Source organism: Rhipicephalus sanguineus, chromosome 6, assembly GCF_013339695.2.
Source record: "Rhipicephalus sanguineus isolate Rsan-2018 chromosome 6, BIME_Rsan_1.4, whole genome shotgun sequence".
NCBI classification, from domain to species: domain Eukaryota; kingdom Metazoa; phylum Arthropoda; class Arachnida; order Ixodida; family Ixodidae; genus Rhipicephalus; species Rhipicephalus sanguineus.
Window position 1 is genome coordinate 82,545,212 of NC_051181.1, and position 17,684 is coordinate 82,562,895.

Below are 17,684 nucleotides of genomic sequence, written 5' to 3' on the forward strand. Positions count from 1 at the left end.
AACTGAACGTGGATTAGCACCGCCATTGACTGTTGCTTCCGAGAGGATATTTCGCATAAGCTGGAGCGGCGAACCCCAAGCACCAATGAGTGCGATCGAAGCGCAATCATTTTTTATATAAACAGCTCCGGCACATTTAGAAAGTAATTGCCCATGAAGTTTTCTCGGCAATTACTCGAGCCCAGATAAACAGAGAAACGACAAACGAGCTCTGGCAATTTCTCGAGCACTCGACGTCGCAAAGAAGCTTTCCCTCGCCGAATCGTTAAAGAAAATATATGTTTGTTTTACTTCTATGGTTGTCTGCGCTTTTGCAATGCGCACCTCCGTCATTGAAAATGTTAAAATGACGAGCACGCCGTTTCGAAACGTTTACAAACGCGATCGTATAATGCGAGGCGAATGCGACAAACGCTTAACTACAGCGCGAAATTCTGTTGAACAGCGAACGACTGCTCAGATGGTCGTTATTAGGCATTCGGGGATGCCCAGTGAAGTTGCTGAAAGCAATTCACTGGCATTTTCATTACGGAGTTACAATGGAACGGCCGTTCCTATACAGAGTATGTACTACATGCTGATCGATTTGCGCAGATACTAGCCGTTCTGCTTTTCACGAATGTTCATAACTGCGAGGCTGCCCTTTCGTCGGGGGTAAAGTCCACAACGGTTATGCAAGCCAGGTGTGGCATAAGGCGCGTTAATAAGAAAATTCTCGCAAAGATCGCGCGCTCAACCTCAATGTTGCAGTCCAGGGACCGGACAAAAACTTGGAGGAGGCTAGAGCTTCTCCTTCAAGAGTAGAACGCGACAGAGTAATCGGACAGTGTTCGCATCTCCTTCTCAATCGCTAACTTCGCTTCTCGGTATACAGCTGAACGGTGCCGCAAAGAAAGGAACGTCTCTGCGCGCAACATTGGCCGTTTCATACTATTCTAGAATGGATAGTCCAAGTTCAGCTGCGAAGTGCGCACTATACGCTACAATTCTTTCCGCGAATGGGCGTATATAGTATCCACTATACGCTCCTGTAGGGCAACACGCACAGCCAGCTGCGCCGTTGCACACTTTGTTGATGCTATGGCTGCTGCTGATGGTCAATTACGCCTGAGCGCTTTTTAATGTGTGAGCCTTTAAACCAGCCACTCGTTGCGCAATTCCCGTTTCGACGTCTGCTGCCATTCTACGTCTATATGCCACGCAATAATACATAAATTCAGGAAAGTCGTCGCATTGCATAACATTCGTATAGGGAGCTTTCACAAGCGGCGGAGGCGCTGTGCATTGTGGGTAGTCCGCCATTTTGAAGTCATAGACAACCCAGCCGGGAAGCGCGCGCGTGCGGCAGCACCGAGTAAACAAACAGACGTGCCGGCGCAATCAGGCTTGTTGTTCTTGTGAGGAGTACGGATCAATAACTACGAAGTCAGCGAAGACCAGAATGTACGCATCGACGCTCTCCCCGAAACACCGCGAGTGGTACAACGAGAAAATCCAACTATCCGGAGTGGAACCGTTCACGCTGCAGGCAGCCGACTGCATAGTGGATGTGAATTTGTGCCCGCACGTCGATGCCTCCGACATTCGCGAATTTGTGGTCTTGCGGACGTGTTTTGTAACGCGACAGCAGCTCGAAGGAAGGAAGGCCGTTGGCGGACACAACTTCGTAACAAGCGGTCGGTAAGCGAGCCGCGAATGAAGCAAGTTGCTGCCGATAGCGGGATCGTCATGACACAGGTAAGGTTGTAAGGGCGTTTTAGATGTTTATCTTTTCCATTCTTTTGTTAGGTGACCCATTCGCAGGCCCGCATCAAACCTCCCGTCGAAGTGTGGTTCCTGGGAAAGGGTGACGCAGAAATCCTTGCTTAGCATTGCTCGTGCATGGCCGGAAACGGCGAGGCGTGCTCGCACATTGCAGCATGCTGTACACCTTGGCATATTTTGCCAAGAGTTCATGAAAAAAACTTATTTCACCTTTCTCGAATAGCTGATGCTCATCGCCACCTTTGCTGCTTCTCACCGACGACACATAAGTGCTCGCTACTGCAGGTCGATACTCAGCTGCAATCAGTACGCCGAGAAACTGGTCGCGGTCAAGGCTGCGGTGCACAAGTTGGCTGGTTGCAGTGTCGGTGCGCCACTTCTTCATCGCCGATGACGACAAGCCCATTTCGGCGACGGGCCGCACCTCAAGTTTTTTCATGGCAGGAGGGAACCAGCTTTTGGAGCCATCTGTGCACGAGCGCTCTTCACGCGCTCGCAGGCCGTACTCCACGTAAAAGAGGAGCGCTGCGATGTTTCAGGCCGTGCGCGGCAAGGATTTCTCCGTCAGGCTTCCCCAGGAACCACACTTCGACTTGAGGCTTGTCACCTTACAAAAGAATGCTAATGATAAATATCTAAAACGTCCTTACAAGCTTACCTGTCTCATGACGATTCCGCTATCGGCAGCAACCCAGCCGCTTGTCACGAAGTTGTGGCCGCCAACGGCCTCCCTTCCTTTGAGCTGCTGCCGCGTAACAAATCACGTCCTCAAGACCACAAATTCGCGAGTGTCCGAGGCATCGACGAGTGGTCACAAGTTCACAGTCGGCTGCCTGCAGCGTGAACGGGTCCACTCCGGATAGTTGGATTTTCTCGTTGTATCACTCGCGGTGTTTAAGGGAGAGCGTGGATGCGTACATTCTGGTCTTCGCTGACTTCGTAGTTAATGCTCGGTACTCCTCACAATAAGAACATGCGCGATCGCGCCGGCACATCTGTTTGTTTACTAGGAGCTGCAGCACACGCGCCCTTCCCGGCTTTGTTGACTATGACTTCAAAATGGCGGACTACCCACAATGCACAGCGCCTCCGCCGCTTGTGAAAGCTCCCTATAGGGTTTTATTCCGAAACGTCCTCTAGTACTGGCGTGGTTCTGTGGTAGCACAGCTGTTCGACACGCCGAAGACTTGGGTTCGATTCCCACTCGAATCAAATGTTTATATTATTATTCATTTACTTAAATGTATCTCGATTTTTTTTCCCCTCACGGACAATGCCCTTTTTTCTCTGGCAACCAACGACATCGACTCCAGAATTTCTGCGAAGCGAGCTCTTTAACGCTATAGCGTTAAAATCGCTTAATGAAGTGAATAAATACGGCACAAACCGTCCATCAATGTTTGTCACAGTCAACGCGTCTAGCACTGCCGTTGATTTAAAGTTCCTTTCAGAGCTAATGTGCCTTTCAGTGCGAAGTTTCGAAGTCATCCGACTTTGGCACTACGGAGGCGTACAGTTTATTCCACCTATCGCGGCAATTTAAACATATATACTTATGTTTTTTTTTCTGTGCGTATGTGCGACGTGCTGACGTCAGTCTTTTGCGTGTGTGCGTGCTTTTGTCTCTGCGGTGTGAACTGCGGTTTTAAACCTACAGATGTTAGATACCCGGATGGTCGGTCCAAATGACGGGGACATAGCTGCAATAAAGCTACACGCATTTGAAGATAGACATCTCTTCCCCCTGCTCAGTTTTGCGTTTATGCAAATTCGTTTTTTGTTGAAACCATTAACAAGTGGAATAGTCTGACATCTCAGCAAGTGTCCAGTGTCAATGAAAATGTATTTTTTTCAACTTTGTAACCCCCCTGCTGTAACGCCTCGAGGCAAAGCGGCGATATGTAAGAATAAAGAATAAAGAATATATGCACGCACACGCACATACGCACGCACGAATATACACAAAGAGAGGTTGACCCTCTCCTCTCCCCCCCTCTCCCCAAATAAAAAATTGTGGCTGCGCACCTGGCCGATGGCCTATGTCAAGCTTTGGCGTAAATGCGATGTAACTAAGCATAAGCTACGTACGATCCGGAGTCAAATCAATTTTCCTGCGTTTTCAAATGAATATTCGAACCCCTCTGCCACCGACTACGTTCTCTTTGTGTATTTTATCTAACGCAGTTTACCCGAAGCTCCACACACAGTGCTCTCAAGAGGCGCTTCCTGTTTGATTTTGCTATGTGAAACCACCCGTCAAGTCTGGCGAAAAACGGAAATACTTCAGGCTTGGGTTCATCTGTAAATATCAAGGACCGCACAGGTGGCAGTGGCTTGGCTGTGCGCATATATAATGTAGATTGTAGAATGTAGAATGTAGATATAAGTAAATTTCAGTCCGAAATGCTAAAGCTAGTCAGAATACATAACGTTAGGCGCGCTTCCTTACAAGGCTACGTGCTACTCCATAAAGCCTTGCCGAGTAACCAGCAATGTTTCGTTCAATGAGATTAAACAAACGAACAGAAAATTAAGTAGTAAATTGAATATTAAATGGGGCTTTGAGAGATTCTTCTTGGTTTCTACCATATGAAGTCGCAGTGAGATTGATAATAATGCGCATGACCATTGCAGTATAACTGCCGTAATATTTAACGGACTCGTCATTTGCGAATCATAAAAGTATGGGTTTAGTCGAGCCGCGTGTTCTATTGGGATAGAGATCAAGGTCGAATCTTCGAGATGCTTTCGAACGATGGTGTTGTTGCTGAAGTGACATGTTTGCGGCATCGCAATGCAACGCGATGTCATTCTACCAGCACCTAAGCAGATCATTACGATCCTATACTCTAAAGAGCTCTCAGTACACGTCATCCTGGTGAACCATTTCGTTTGAAGACATCAGTCATAATCGCCAAGCATGAATCGAAGATCCCAAACATGAGCCAAACATCCAGAACTCTCCAATTCCTCTCATTCCTTCAGCTGTCAATGAAGTCGACTTAGGACAGGCACCACTTGAAACTCACCATGCGGCAAGACCTCGGAGGTCGTGGCATGCTGGAAGGACGCAGTCTTCGGCTAGAGTTCGGCGGCGCAGCTTCACCGTCACACGCGCGCACATGCACGTCCACGCTCCTCGGCAAAACAACTCATCCGCACGTGTCGTTCGTTCAACACCGTAGTGGCCCCCCCACAAGGGCCTCGTCCAACCCCGATCCTGAAGTGTCTCTGGCCCAGCGCGCGCCCACACAAACACACTCACATACCGAACTCAGGCGTGAACAATGCCCTTCTCGTAGAGACAATACACACAGCTGACGTCTTAGCTGTCCACTGAGCGACAGAGGGCCGCGCACGTACAACTTGTCAAGACAAGGCACTGCGCAACGGGACGACCGTACGGCGGCTCGCTGCCCCTACGACTGCGCTATAGCAATTCGCACCGCCGCGGCCGGCATCGCTGCCGGCTTGCCCAAAGCGAGGGTTTTCACCGCATGACACCGGCGCCGTCCCCTTTCTCTCAGTCTCTTCCTCCTTCCCGCTACTACATTTCTGGTCTTTCTTTCTTTCTTCCTTCCTTTCTTTTCTTCTTTCTTTCTTTCTTTCTTTCTTTCTTTCTTTCTTTCTTTCCTTCTTTCTCAAATTGAGGGATTAAGCAATGCCACCGTGTGAAAGGCAGGCGGTGCCAGCGATGTCGTCTTCAAAAAAGAAAAAAAAGAAGAGGAGCCCATGCATTGCGTAGGGCCGTAAGAGACGCTTTCTCTATCACTTCACCCTTTATTGCTATGTGCGAAATTGTATGCGTGTGCCTTTTTTTTTCCCCCTTTCATCTGGTATGTTTGTTTGCGACTCTCCAAGGACCTGGCGGAACACCTCTGCGCCTGCGCGAATAAACTGACCGTCACCGAGTCGCTCCCTTCCCTCGCTGTCGGTCACTCTCCCATCCCCCCCAGCTGGCTATTCCAGTGGCTTATTCAAAAAATACCGGTTTCAGCATTCTCACGTATTCCCGGCTGTGTTTTCCCCCCTCCGGTCATCAGCAATCGTTCATTCAACGAACCGCATTCACCCCACTTATACGACCTTGCCTCTCCTCCTTTCCCCCCACAAGCCCTCTCCCGGCCATGCCCCGAAGTACGCTGTACTTCCCCGCAAAAAAAAAAAAGAAAGAAAGAAAGAGCTGGCTATGCTTACCAACGCTACCGCTGTACGTAACCGCGTATTACGACTTCTGTTTCCCACTCTCAGATAGCGCTTATGCTTTTCTCGGCTGCTTTCTTTTCATTTGCGTCTCGGAACAAGGACGCCTCTTGCGGCCACAGAATGGAAAGAGGCAGACTCAGGGGCGCTGTCGAACGACGCACCAGACACTTGCGAAAAGGGAGGGGGTGCCCCGTCTCGAAGGCGGCATAAGGAAGTGCGTAAAAACCGACGGGCCATCACAAGGGACGATCGGCTTTCTTTTCTTTTGCATATTCCTTAGACTGCATTTGCGTATCCCAGTGCGCCGCACTTTGATGGGTGCGCCCAACGCTGTACACGGTGAATGTCTCGTAGTGCTGGAAAGGAGGGTAGGCACCCTCGCCTTGCAAGGCTGCTAGTTGCGCAAGAAAAGAAAGAAACCCGTCGTGTTCTTATCTGCGCCCGCCTCGTTAACAGCTATTATATACATGGTGCGTCGCCTTGCTGCGCGAGAGTCAGTTTATATATACGGTTGGCTGGACGGCATTAAAGGGCGCTTCGAACGACTCGGCAAAAGAGAAGCAGGTGATTCAGAGAGTGGGTGAAGTAAAATAAGAGAGAGCGGAAATAAAATGCGGCCGATAGGAATTAACAAGGCCGTGAGCCGGCGAGCAGTACACATGCGGATAATGTGCGTGCGGGCACCAGCATACGAATGAGTGATCGATGGACGGTGAAAAGAACCGAAGGTGAGCTGGCGATCAGCGTGCCTTTGGCGAAGCGGGCGAATATAGGGCTGTGACAGTGAAACCAAGAACGCTTAGGCGGGTAACGAACTGTGTCCGTGACGAACACAGATGCCTTCTGAAATGTTAATCCTTGGACGTGAGTGAAATGGAAACGGACGGTGGACATAATCAATTTTTTTTTCCAATGCTAACAACACTTTCGCTATGTTTTAGCTCACGTTGCCACGACGGAGGGCGAAGGAGATACAGCTCAGTGTTGGAAACAGGTAGGCGGGGACAGGATACATACATACATACATACATACATACATACATACATACATACATACTACATACATACATACATACATACATACATACATACATACATACATACATACATGCATACATACAAAAGTCCGCCACGGTGGACCAGTGGTTACGGTACTCGGCTGCTGACCCGAAGGTCGAGGGTTCGATCCCGGCCGCGGTGGTCGCATTTCGGTGAAGGCGAAATCGTCGAGGCCCGTGTACTGTGCGATGTCAGTGCACGTGAAAGAACATCAGATGGTCGAAATTTCCGAAACCCTCCAATACGGCGTCCCTCATAATCATGTCTTGGTTACGGGACGAAAAACTCCAGATATTATTACATGCATACATACATACATATTTTTGGGACGCGCATGCTTGAACATGCCTGCTCGCATTGTTCAATCCTCGTTTCGCAATCAGCCGACATGCATTTGCGTATTTGTGCACACTGTGCAAGCGACGCTACCACGACTGTTCAGCAGTTTCTTCCTCTAAACGGCTTATCGAGAGAAGGGTTTTAATGTTGCCTGGAGAGCCGTTCGACGTGGAATGGTGATGAAATCTAGTACGCAATTTATTCATAGCCACTATTGTAACACGTACAACTGCTCTTCACCATTATAATGTGAAAAATGAGCAGCAATAAGACGCATACATGAATTTGAAAGATATATAAAGGAATATCACCAAAGAAAGAGTACCAAAGAAGCCATCATGGTTGTACACAGAGCGTCTGACATCGGTATATAGTAGCAGCAAGTTTGTGTCAAGCAGGTTTCGAAAGACCTACCGCTGAAGCTGAACGTTGCAGTACAAAATAATATACGAGGCTTTAGGCGTCGAAAGCACGATATGATTACGAAGCACGCAGTATTGGAGAGCTCTGGAAATCACCAGCCTCTAGCGTTCAGCCTCCATCGAGATGCTACCGCCGAGGCCGGGACTGAACCCGCGCTTTTCGGTTATGATCAATGCAAAAAATAAATACAATTATAACAATAATCAAGAGTAAAAGAAAGAAGATGACAAAGAAGTATCGAATGAAAAGTAGGTCGGATATGGAGAATAAAGTTTTCCTGGAAAGGTGTTTCACTTGCGACATTTCAAATCCCCGGTGGAAGCCATACAGAGTGTTTCAGCTGACCTGCTAGAAGCATTAAAAAAAAAACAACGAACACATGCGCTACGCGTGTCTAATTGACCTAGTATTGTACTGAGCCGTATGCAGCACGAAATTATATTACCTTTGCAGTCCTCCAAGCCTGCGTAATTAACAACGACTGCTTAATTAACTTTTTAATTAGTAACTCTAGCGATACACCTTCGATACAAAAGTTGTAGCACTTGTTCAGAAACATCCGAAAATTTTATCTATGCTAATGAAACTGCCAATGCGCCAAGTTCGGTAATTAACAAAGTTTGTTTAATTAAGCTTTAAAAATTTAACTCCAGCCAAAGAGCTTCAATAGAAATGTCGTAACTCTTTTTCAGCAACGTATCATTACTTCATCTATGCTAAGATAACTGCCCTGCCTATTTTTTCTCCAGCTGTTCTTTAGAGTGCGCGAAATTAAAAATACCCTGCATATCCGCGTCAAGATTTTCATCATCAACATGCTGACCCCGCAACACGACGTTGTAAAAATGCACGGATTGAGAGGAAACGTTAAGTTGTTGTGACGGCCCCATTTTGTGTCTTTGCTTTTGAGAGACGTAGGAACGGTAACGAGAACTCCTGTGTCGAAAAAGGCCTCTCACCTAAGAAAATGGCTGATAAGGGTCTCTCAAACCAAAATGAAGAAACGTTGGGCAAGATTTTGCCTCTGGAGTGTCCCTCGCCCACCCTATTTTTCATTATGGGTGGTCGCACAAAATAAAACATGCTTTTACAAGTGGGCAATAAATTACCTGCTCAAACTTAACTACAATCTGTATATTTCGAGCAATTTATCCTTTGCAAATCAGTTTTTCCGGAATCCCGCAAGGTGGCGGAAGGGTTAAGAAAGGGAAAATGGACAACCACCCATTTGTAGCACAAAGCCACAAGGAAATCCATACGGATTTCTCAGAAATAAAGCCTCTTAGTCGCCGAAAAATTCGTCCTGGTCCGGGGTTCGAAACCGGGACCAACGCCTTTCCGGGGCGGTCGCTCTACCAATTGAGCTAACTAGGAAGCTAGCAATTGGCAGCGCGAGGGCGAAATTCATCGACAACTCGAAGCAACTGGACACATATTGAAAATCAGTTCTGCGGAATCCCGCAAGGTGGCGGAAGGGTTAAGAAAGGGAAAATAGACAACCACCCGTTTGTAGCACAAAGCCGCATGGAATTTTTTTTCCCTTTCCTAACCCTTCCGCCACCTTGCGGGATTCCGCAAAAACTGATTTGCACTGTGTGTCCAGTTGCTTCGAGTTGTCAATGAATTTGACCTCGCGCTGCCAATTGCTAGAAGAAGAAGAAGAAGAAGAAGAAAGAAGCGGAAAGACAGGGAGGTTAGCCAGTTCTTAGACCGGCTGGCTACCCTGTGCTGGGGTAAGGGGTAAGGGGGATAAAAGACGATAGAAGAGAGACGTTACAAAAAAAAGGAGGGCAAGAAAAGAAAAAAAATAGACGAAAAAAAAGGAAATGAGAATATGACACTGCTTAGAGTCTGTCTCTAAGGCCAGTTCTCCGCAAGAAGCGCAATAACGCTTTTAAAGCCTTCTGTGCTGACGACGGACTCGGCCAAGGCCCCAAAACCTTTTGTTCCGACAAAGGGCGATTGTCAAGTTTATCTAGCGCATTCGAAAGTTCTTGTCTTTTCGCACTGAAACAGGGACACTCACACAGAAGATGGGAGATCGTTTCTTCGCAGCTACAGTAATTGCATGTGGAGTTGTTGGCCATTCCAATCATACAGGAGTAGGCATTAGTGAAGGCCTCGCCAAGCCACAGGCGGCACAGAAGCGTCTCCTCAGCTCGCGATATTCCTGACGGAAGACGGAGCTGGAGATTGGGATCCAAGCTGTGTAGACGAGCGTTGGTGAATTCAGCCGAATCCCACTGGGCAAGTGTGAGTTCACGTGCCAGCGAACGAAGTCTTGTAGCTGCGTCGGTTCTGGAGAACGGTATATCTGCGTAGTGGTCACTGTCGTGTGCAGATCGGGCGGCCTCATCCGCACGGTCGTTACCGTATATACCACAATGACCCGGTATCCACTGATACGCTATGTTGTGTTGTTTCTCGACTGCATGTTGGTGAAGGAGCCTTATAGCAGCGACTAACTGCTCATTAGGTCCATAACGAAATGGCGACATAAGACATTGAAAAGCTGCCTTGGAGTCAGAGAAGATGGACCAAGCTTGCGAAGGTTCTTCAATTATAAATTCTAGTGCTGCACGGATGGCGGCGAGTTCTGCGGCCGTTGATGATGTCAAATGCGATGTTTTGAATTTTATGGTGATTGACTTCGCGGGAATAAACATTGCTAGCTTCCTGGTTAGCTCAATTAGTAGAGCGACCGCCACGGAAAAGCGTTGGTCCCGGGTTCGATCCCCGGACCAGGACCAATTTTTCGGCGACTTAGAGGATTTATTTCTGAGAAATCCGTATGGATTTCCTTGTGGTTTGTGCTACAAATGGGTGGTTGTCCATTTTCCCTTTCTCAATTTATCCTTTATACGCAAGTGATTTCTTATTCCGAACATTCCTTGCGGACTGTTTTAGATGTATTACAGTGAGAAGGTAAACGCGCAAGTGTCAGAAACTCACGCAGAAAACGTGTGATGCATTCGAAGTCTACATTTGATATTGCATAAAATGGCGGCATGAACCACCAACTTCGATTCTTTGACACGAAGCCAAATCGCAACGTTTGAGTGCCGATTGATATTTTATTAGAAGCATCGTGTATTTGTTGCCCTGTTTCCTATTCGTGTGACTTGCATATGTCATACAGATGAGTACATCGGTCCGTGCATTCATTTTCTCTACATTTCTTATTTTATACCATGCACAACGCTATACAATGCCGTCGAGTTGAGGGCATTCACGATTTCCGCGACTCGATCAGCTGCGGCGAAAGAAGCTAAAAAGGGCAGCTTCAAAGACATCAATCATTGCGCTCTAGCGGGCCACACATTGTGTTGATTTCATGTTCCAGAGCGACTCACTTTGCAGATAAGTACGTTATCAAAACGTTGGATTTAGTATCTCGCAATCAATGACACGACCAGCGAGGTAAAAAGCTTCTGCTTGATTGCCATCTCCATTTCCTACTCCGTTCAGCCGGATATTATTGAAGTTATTGATCTTGTTTCATTTCATAGGGCGGTAATTATTTATTGCAAAAAACGAAAGAGATGACACAAAAATAGATACATGAAGGCCTGAGGTTCCAGCTTTCCTCCGTTTTTTATTTGGATTTGTGTTGTTTCTCTCCATTGCTGCTTAGATGCACGTTAGTTTCTTACTTTTAGCTCGCTCCTCCGATGTTCTCACTATTACTGACAATCGTTTCTGTGCGTGCCGCACAGTTCCATCGAGAGTACACGAGACTCTCGTATTACACACACAGATTTAGGTGCACGTCACAGAACCCCAGGTGGTCGATATTTCCGGAGCCCTCCTCTACGGCGTCTCTCATAATCATATGGTGGTTTTGGGACGTTAAACCCCAGATATTATTATTATTATTACGCACACAAGAGGCGCTGGAAAGCGAAGTCCCTTTTCACGCATCAGCGCACAAAATTGCCAAATAAAATAATAGAAAACACGTTGTCATGCCTTTGGCCTTTGCTGCTTGTTATACTACACTACTTCGAACCTTGTACGGCGTCCGTGCGCGTTATTCCACTAGATCGCAATCAATATCGCCCAGAAGATGGCGATTACGCTGTGTCAATAACACCCAGCGTTCTTCGAGACGCAGCTTTAGTGCGTGCCGCCCGCCCTTGTTTAGGACGCAGTTGAGCGACGTAAACATACCGGCTTACGCCTTTCGTCGAACCGCAGAAATAAACACGCAGCAGCCTGAGGGCGTGCTGCCGTGCTCCGGAATGTAGAAAATTAGTCGCCTCGCAGGACGGCGGTGATGTTGCGGCAAAGTAATTATTAGCCGCAGATATACACGATTGGGTGAGCAGCCCATGGGCTCTCGGTAACGGTTTTACAATTCCGCGCCTCCATCCGCTGTCGGCGAAAAGCGTACGCTTCTAAAGATGATATCGCCTACGCTGTTTCGTCGTAACAAGCAATAGGAGAGAAAGAGAACGAAAGAGAGAGAGAGAGAGAGAGAGTTAGACGCAGTCTGGCTTTTCCCGAAGAAGATTGCTTGTGTAATGTGACTTTTTTTTTAAGCAAGGCTAGTGTATGGTAGCTCGTAGAAGACCGGATGAGAGCAAGGTCGATCGGGTAACCCCCGCTCGCTTGCACCCCGTTTGTAAAACCCACCAATACGCCCTTAAGGCATGGACAGCGCGCACTAAACCGACAACCACCGACGACATACTAAGCATAAGCAACAACCGCCCACATAAGCGCAGTTAACATAGATAAGCACATGCACAAATGGCGTCGTGGTCAGAGGGGCGTTTCCAAGAAAAAAAAGAAGCAATAATAATGGCGTTACTATTTACAAATAGAAGCTGCGGTTATTGCGCAATGCTATCGTGCTTAGCTGTTTCGGACATTGACTTGAGAGCATTTTCGTTATATAGGACATCGATATGCATTTCTATGATGGAATTAATGAGAATACGCTGTTCATTTAGGCGCAGCTGTGACGTCCTGAAGAGCTTCTATGAGAATTTTACTGCAGAAACCTTCTTTAAGACGCACTAAACTTCGCCCACACGGAACCTGTAACCTAGTCCATGCATAGGCGTGCGCACAGGGGGGGGGTGGGGGGGGAGGAGTGGGGTAGGGGGCTGCGGCCGCCCCCCTGTTCACCTAAGAGGGGGGGGGGGCGCAAAATCTACCCCATACATTGACCCCCCTTAGTCACATAAGAGGGTGGGGGCGCAAAATCTGCCTCGTATATTGACTTCCTAGGGGGGGCGCTGCGATGAACCTTCGCCCCCCCCTGATGGGGAACCCTGCGCACGCCTATGAGTCCATATATTGAGGAAATAGAAGTGAGACGTTTGGTTCAGTTTAACGAGGATACCGCGTGCACCTTAGAGCGTAACGCTTAGAAGCAGCGCGCAAATTGACACACGTAAACAGAATAATGGACAATTGTATATGTATACGAGGAGCGAGTCAAGGTGCTACAATAAGACTTCGAAAGTTTATATGTCATCCTAGATGTAACAATAGCTACAACACATTCTCAGAACAACGCTGCATAGGCTTCACAAGACTTTTCAAAGGGTAATGAAACAGACAGCATTGGCGATATCGTTATGTGTATTCGTGCATCAATTTGCGGCCCTCTTTTAAAACACTGCCTTTAGCCACGAAATGCGTCTCGAGTAATGTCTAAAAATGGGCTTTAAAAATCGGCGTTTCGTAGTCGCTGGCAAAGTCCATAATTAAACCGGAAAACACACAATTTTGAGCCTTAAGGAACCACACGCGGCCATTATGATTGCGAAACCCTCCTTTATACGAGGGTCATTCAAAAAGTAAGGGTCGTTTGCTACTATTTCAATATTTTATTTAGACGTCAGAATAAAGATTTATTCGTGCAGCGCAGTATGTTAATTCTTCGCGAAAGTACTGAAGTTATTGTTCTGACTCAGTAGTCGTCAGCTTGACGGGGAATGCAAACGACAATATCAGCGAAAATCGTTGCTTCCGCCTGTTGTGAAGTGCGAGCTGTAATTCGATTTTTTTTTTAGACAAAAGGGTCATCAGCTTCTCAAATTTGTGGGGAGTTATGTCTAGTTTATGTACCTGAAGTGATGAGTGATGTAATGGTCACAAAATGGTGTCGAGACTTCACAAATGGCCGCACGAATGTCACACGACGAAGAGCGGAGTGGCAGGCCCAAAATCCAGAATACTGAAACTGTTCAACAAGTGGATCGGGAATTGAGATTAAATCGACGACTGCCAGTGAGTGGTCTGTCGCATGAATGTCCTCTTGTCGGCCACACTACAATTTTCAGGACTGTAACTCAGGAGCTCGGATATCACACAGTGTGTGCAAGGAGGGTACCAAATATGCTTACCGACCAACTCAAACAGCAAAGAATTCCCAGGCGGCGAACTTCCATGCAGAGGGACTAAAGAAACTGTTGCCGCGGTAGGAAAAGTGCTGAGAAGTTAACGCTGGTTATGTAGAAAAGTGAGGTAGGTTTATACTGAACTAAGCCAGAAAATAAAATTTTTACTAACAAATATTTATTTTATGGGGACCAAACGGCCCTTACTCTTACAGCGAATTCGCTGTAAACATCTCATAACAGCTTTAAAGCTGTTATGAGATCACAACAAGGGTCGTTTCTGGCGCCGTAGTTGTCCGCCGCCGCCGTCGCCGCCGGTGTCCGTAACCACTATCGCTCGAAATAAGAAAAATATCGAGGATGGAGCGAGGTTCGAACCTGGGTCCCCTGCGTGGGAGCCCAGTACTCTACCACAGAGCAGCGCTGTACGGAACGGCGTTCCAAGGAACGACGTTCCAGGAACTAGTTCCTTCTTGGAGGAACGGAGGAACGCCACCGTTCCAGTGTGTGTGTGTGGGGGGGGGGGGGTGTGGCTGCGTATTCGGGCGGTTCTGCTATACTCGCGGACAACTTTTCTTGGCAATGAAGGTAAAGCTACGGGGGCGGAGCGTCTGCACATGTACTGCTACGAGAAGTAGTCCAGTTTGGCGCGCGTCTCGTAACGCAGTAGAAAGTGATGACTAGCGTTGCATTTCGACGCGAACGCTGCTCAGCGTCTAAGGTACGGGTAAAAGGCGCGGCTTTTTCACGCACGCGAATACGGAAAGTGACAACGTATAAAGTAAAAAGAAATACAAATATCTCGCTTTTGTGTTTTGCGTTCTGTCTCAAAAAGCTACATGTAAAAAATGAAGGCGTATTTTATATATCTCACGCAGCAAATACGGACGCAATTGTGGACTACATTTATTAGCGGTAGGATACGCGCATTGTGGCTCTGTAGCCTTCGCTTCATTGCCAAGAAAAGTTGCCCGCGAGTATACGCATTTCCGTGACCATGTCGGCATAGTGAAAATTGGGGGAGCCGACTTACCGTAATCGAGGCGCCTCCGCATGGTTCCACTGAATCTTCAGACGGCGTGAATCTTCGTCGCCAATCTGGTGTTTGATGGGACAGAGGAACCAATCACAACGCTAGAGGCAGCAGAAAGTGAGCGAAGCACCGACGTGCTAACCATCGTAATCCCGCGCGGTGACCTCCCGCTGCGCATGAATGGTCTTGGGCTCCAACGTAACGATGGCGAAATTACACTTTGGTTCTATCCCTTCGGCGTGAGCGCCTTGCCAGTGCAGCGTACGCTTCCGACGGTTTATTCGTTTTATTTCCGTGCGCTCGCCGAATGCGAAGCTTCCGCCCATTCCCCAGGAGTGTTTTTTTTTTTTCTCGTCACGTGGCCTTTAGCGGCTGGATCGATCGTCTCTTTAGTACCTCGTGTATGCCGCCAGCAGCTATCGACAAATCTGTCTTTTGACACCCGGTTCCGGTTGTGTGAGTGGCGAGGAAGAAGACCGAAACACAGTGGACGCGGGTGCCGCAGTGGTGCCTGTCCGGTGCCTTCGATGGTTGCATTTGGGCAGGCAAGTTATTTGAACATGCGAGTTATCTCCGTGGCTATCAGTTCATAATATTTATTATAGTTCAGTTCGAAAAACGACACGCGTACATCTAGCGCCACATTCTTGTTGCGCCCGCTGAGCCTGTCCTCGCACCTACGACCTCGGTTGACTTTGTTCCTATTCGTGTACACCAGGCTGTACTCTCAAGCACTTGATGGAACGGCTATTCAACATTGCCGACGAAGTGCTGACGAGAAAACAGGCTCGTCTGCCGGATATCAACATCCAGATGCAGCTCTTGCTGAGTGCGAACAAGGTACTTTACTAATTTGCGAATGTGTATGCCCGGAATTATTTTCTACTCACACTGCAATATTGAATCAGCACTCACTAAACGCCTACGTATTGTTCCTTTCGATATGGTTTCCTGTGCAAGAAACTTAGTTCTATTGGCCGCGAGATCGAAAGGAGTCGCCGCCTAGCGGCTTCTGGCTGAACCGCGCCTAGTGTGGATTGCTCCACGCGTCGTCTGCTAGCCCCGTTGTGTTTGCACGTGCGCGTACGTCATGCAGATCCTCAAAATGCGGTTTGTTCCGTTGCGTTAGTGCAATTTTAACCGCTCGTACGTATGCCTAATACGATGTAAAGAAGCATTTGGCCTTGATCGGCTGTATATGAATTATAATATGATCAGTGAGTGCACTTGTCCAGAGTGCTGTGTGTGGTCGTCGTACCATTCGTCCACGAGAGTCATATCAGTGTAGGTGCCGCTCTGTGGTTCATGCGCATTGCAAGGTGCACTTGGCGTTGCCCTAAAGATGAGAAGTAATAAATCTCATGTGAATATAGCCTTTTAGCGGCGCGGTGGTAAAAAAAAGGCTCGCATGTACTTGAGCGTTGTGGTTAGGTGTCGTTCATACGTTACGCGACGAGCTTTAATTGTGTATAATCCTGGTCTCACTAGAGAGAATATTTGTTAAGTCACGTCTCACACTTCCGTACTTAATTTGTCCCCTAAAAGGAACAGAAAATGAAATGACACGGAAATCGCAAAACTGAGTTGCCTTGCGCAATTTTAAGTTGTGGCGAAATTTATACAAAAACACCCGTGTACTTAGATTAAGGTGCGCGTTAAAGAGCGCTGATGGTCAAAATTAATCAAAACGGCGCAGTTTACATTTATGTCGTAGTAATTTCACGCACATCTTTTTTCTTTAGATTATCTTGAGCGTTTGTGTTGCACTGTTTAGATTCACGGAAGGCAGCGGACGTTATTCGTATGAAAAAACGTACTTTGGTCCCGTGAAATAACCGGACCTTTGTTCCATTGCTGTCGTGCAGGTAATGAATCGAAGAAATTTCCGTGCTGTACAGTTACCTTTGTGTACTGTTACTGGAATAAAAACAAGCGTGTGCGTGTTACACGTCGCAGTAGCGCTAAAACGCTGTCAGCCACGTAGCTTTCCTCAGTAAACCTACCAACTGTCCTACATTTCAGGAGAACTGAATCAGAAATGCGAACGAATATTCGAGCACGCAGTGCGCGAAGTGCTATTTCACCTTATCGTGCAGGAATACGGGCTTTCTTTTTGTTGAGGGGCATCCAAATGAACAAGAAGTAAATAGTTGTTTCAGTCGCGCTATACAACAGTGCGTAGTAGGTGGAACACAAGCTAAACATGTACAAATAAAACAATATGAAAACGTCATCCATTGCGAAAACGCCGACTGTTGCCGAAGGCGAGCAACCCATTCGTTGGCAGAATGCGCTTCTCTCACAAGTAATTGGAACGCTTGGCGCGCTTCGTGCATTAATTCGGGAATGAAGAGCGCACATATTATCAGAAAGCTGCAGTCGACGCATTTCGTTTGCCGGAAATTCGGCTCACATCGCTCACAACGAAGCGCTGTTGTGCACGCTTGTATACGCGCCGACAACCGCCTATCCACACTAGCGCGGCGACGGTGCTGCCACCTGTAGCC

General features: G+C 47.6%; 1 protein-coding gene across 1 annotated transcript in view; it reads right to left on the reverse strand.

Annotated features, from left to right (window-relative positions):
- The window catches only part of LOC119395950 (neuropeptide CCHamide-1 receptor), a 30,050-nt gene extending 25,061 nt beyond the window's left edge, over positions 1 to 4,989 (reverse strand). The window contains exon 1 of the mRNA XM_037662978.2: positions 4,794 to 4,989. The gene's annotated coding sequence lies outside the window, so the exon portion shown is untranslated. The remainder of the gene's footprint in view (positions 1 to 4,793) is intronic.
- Positions 4,990 to 17,684: the final 12,695 nt, after the last annotated feature.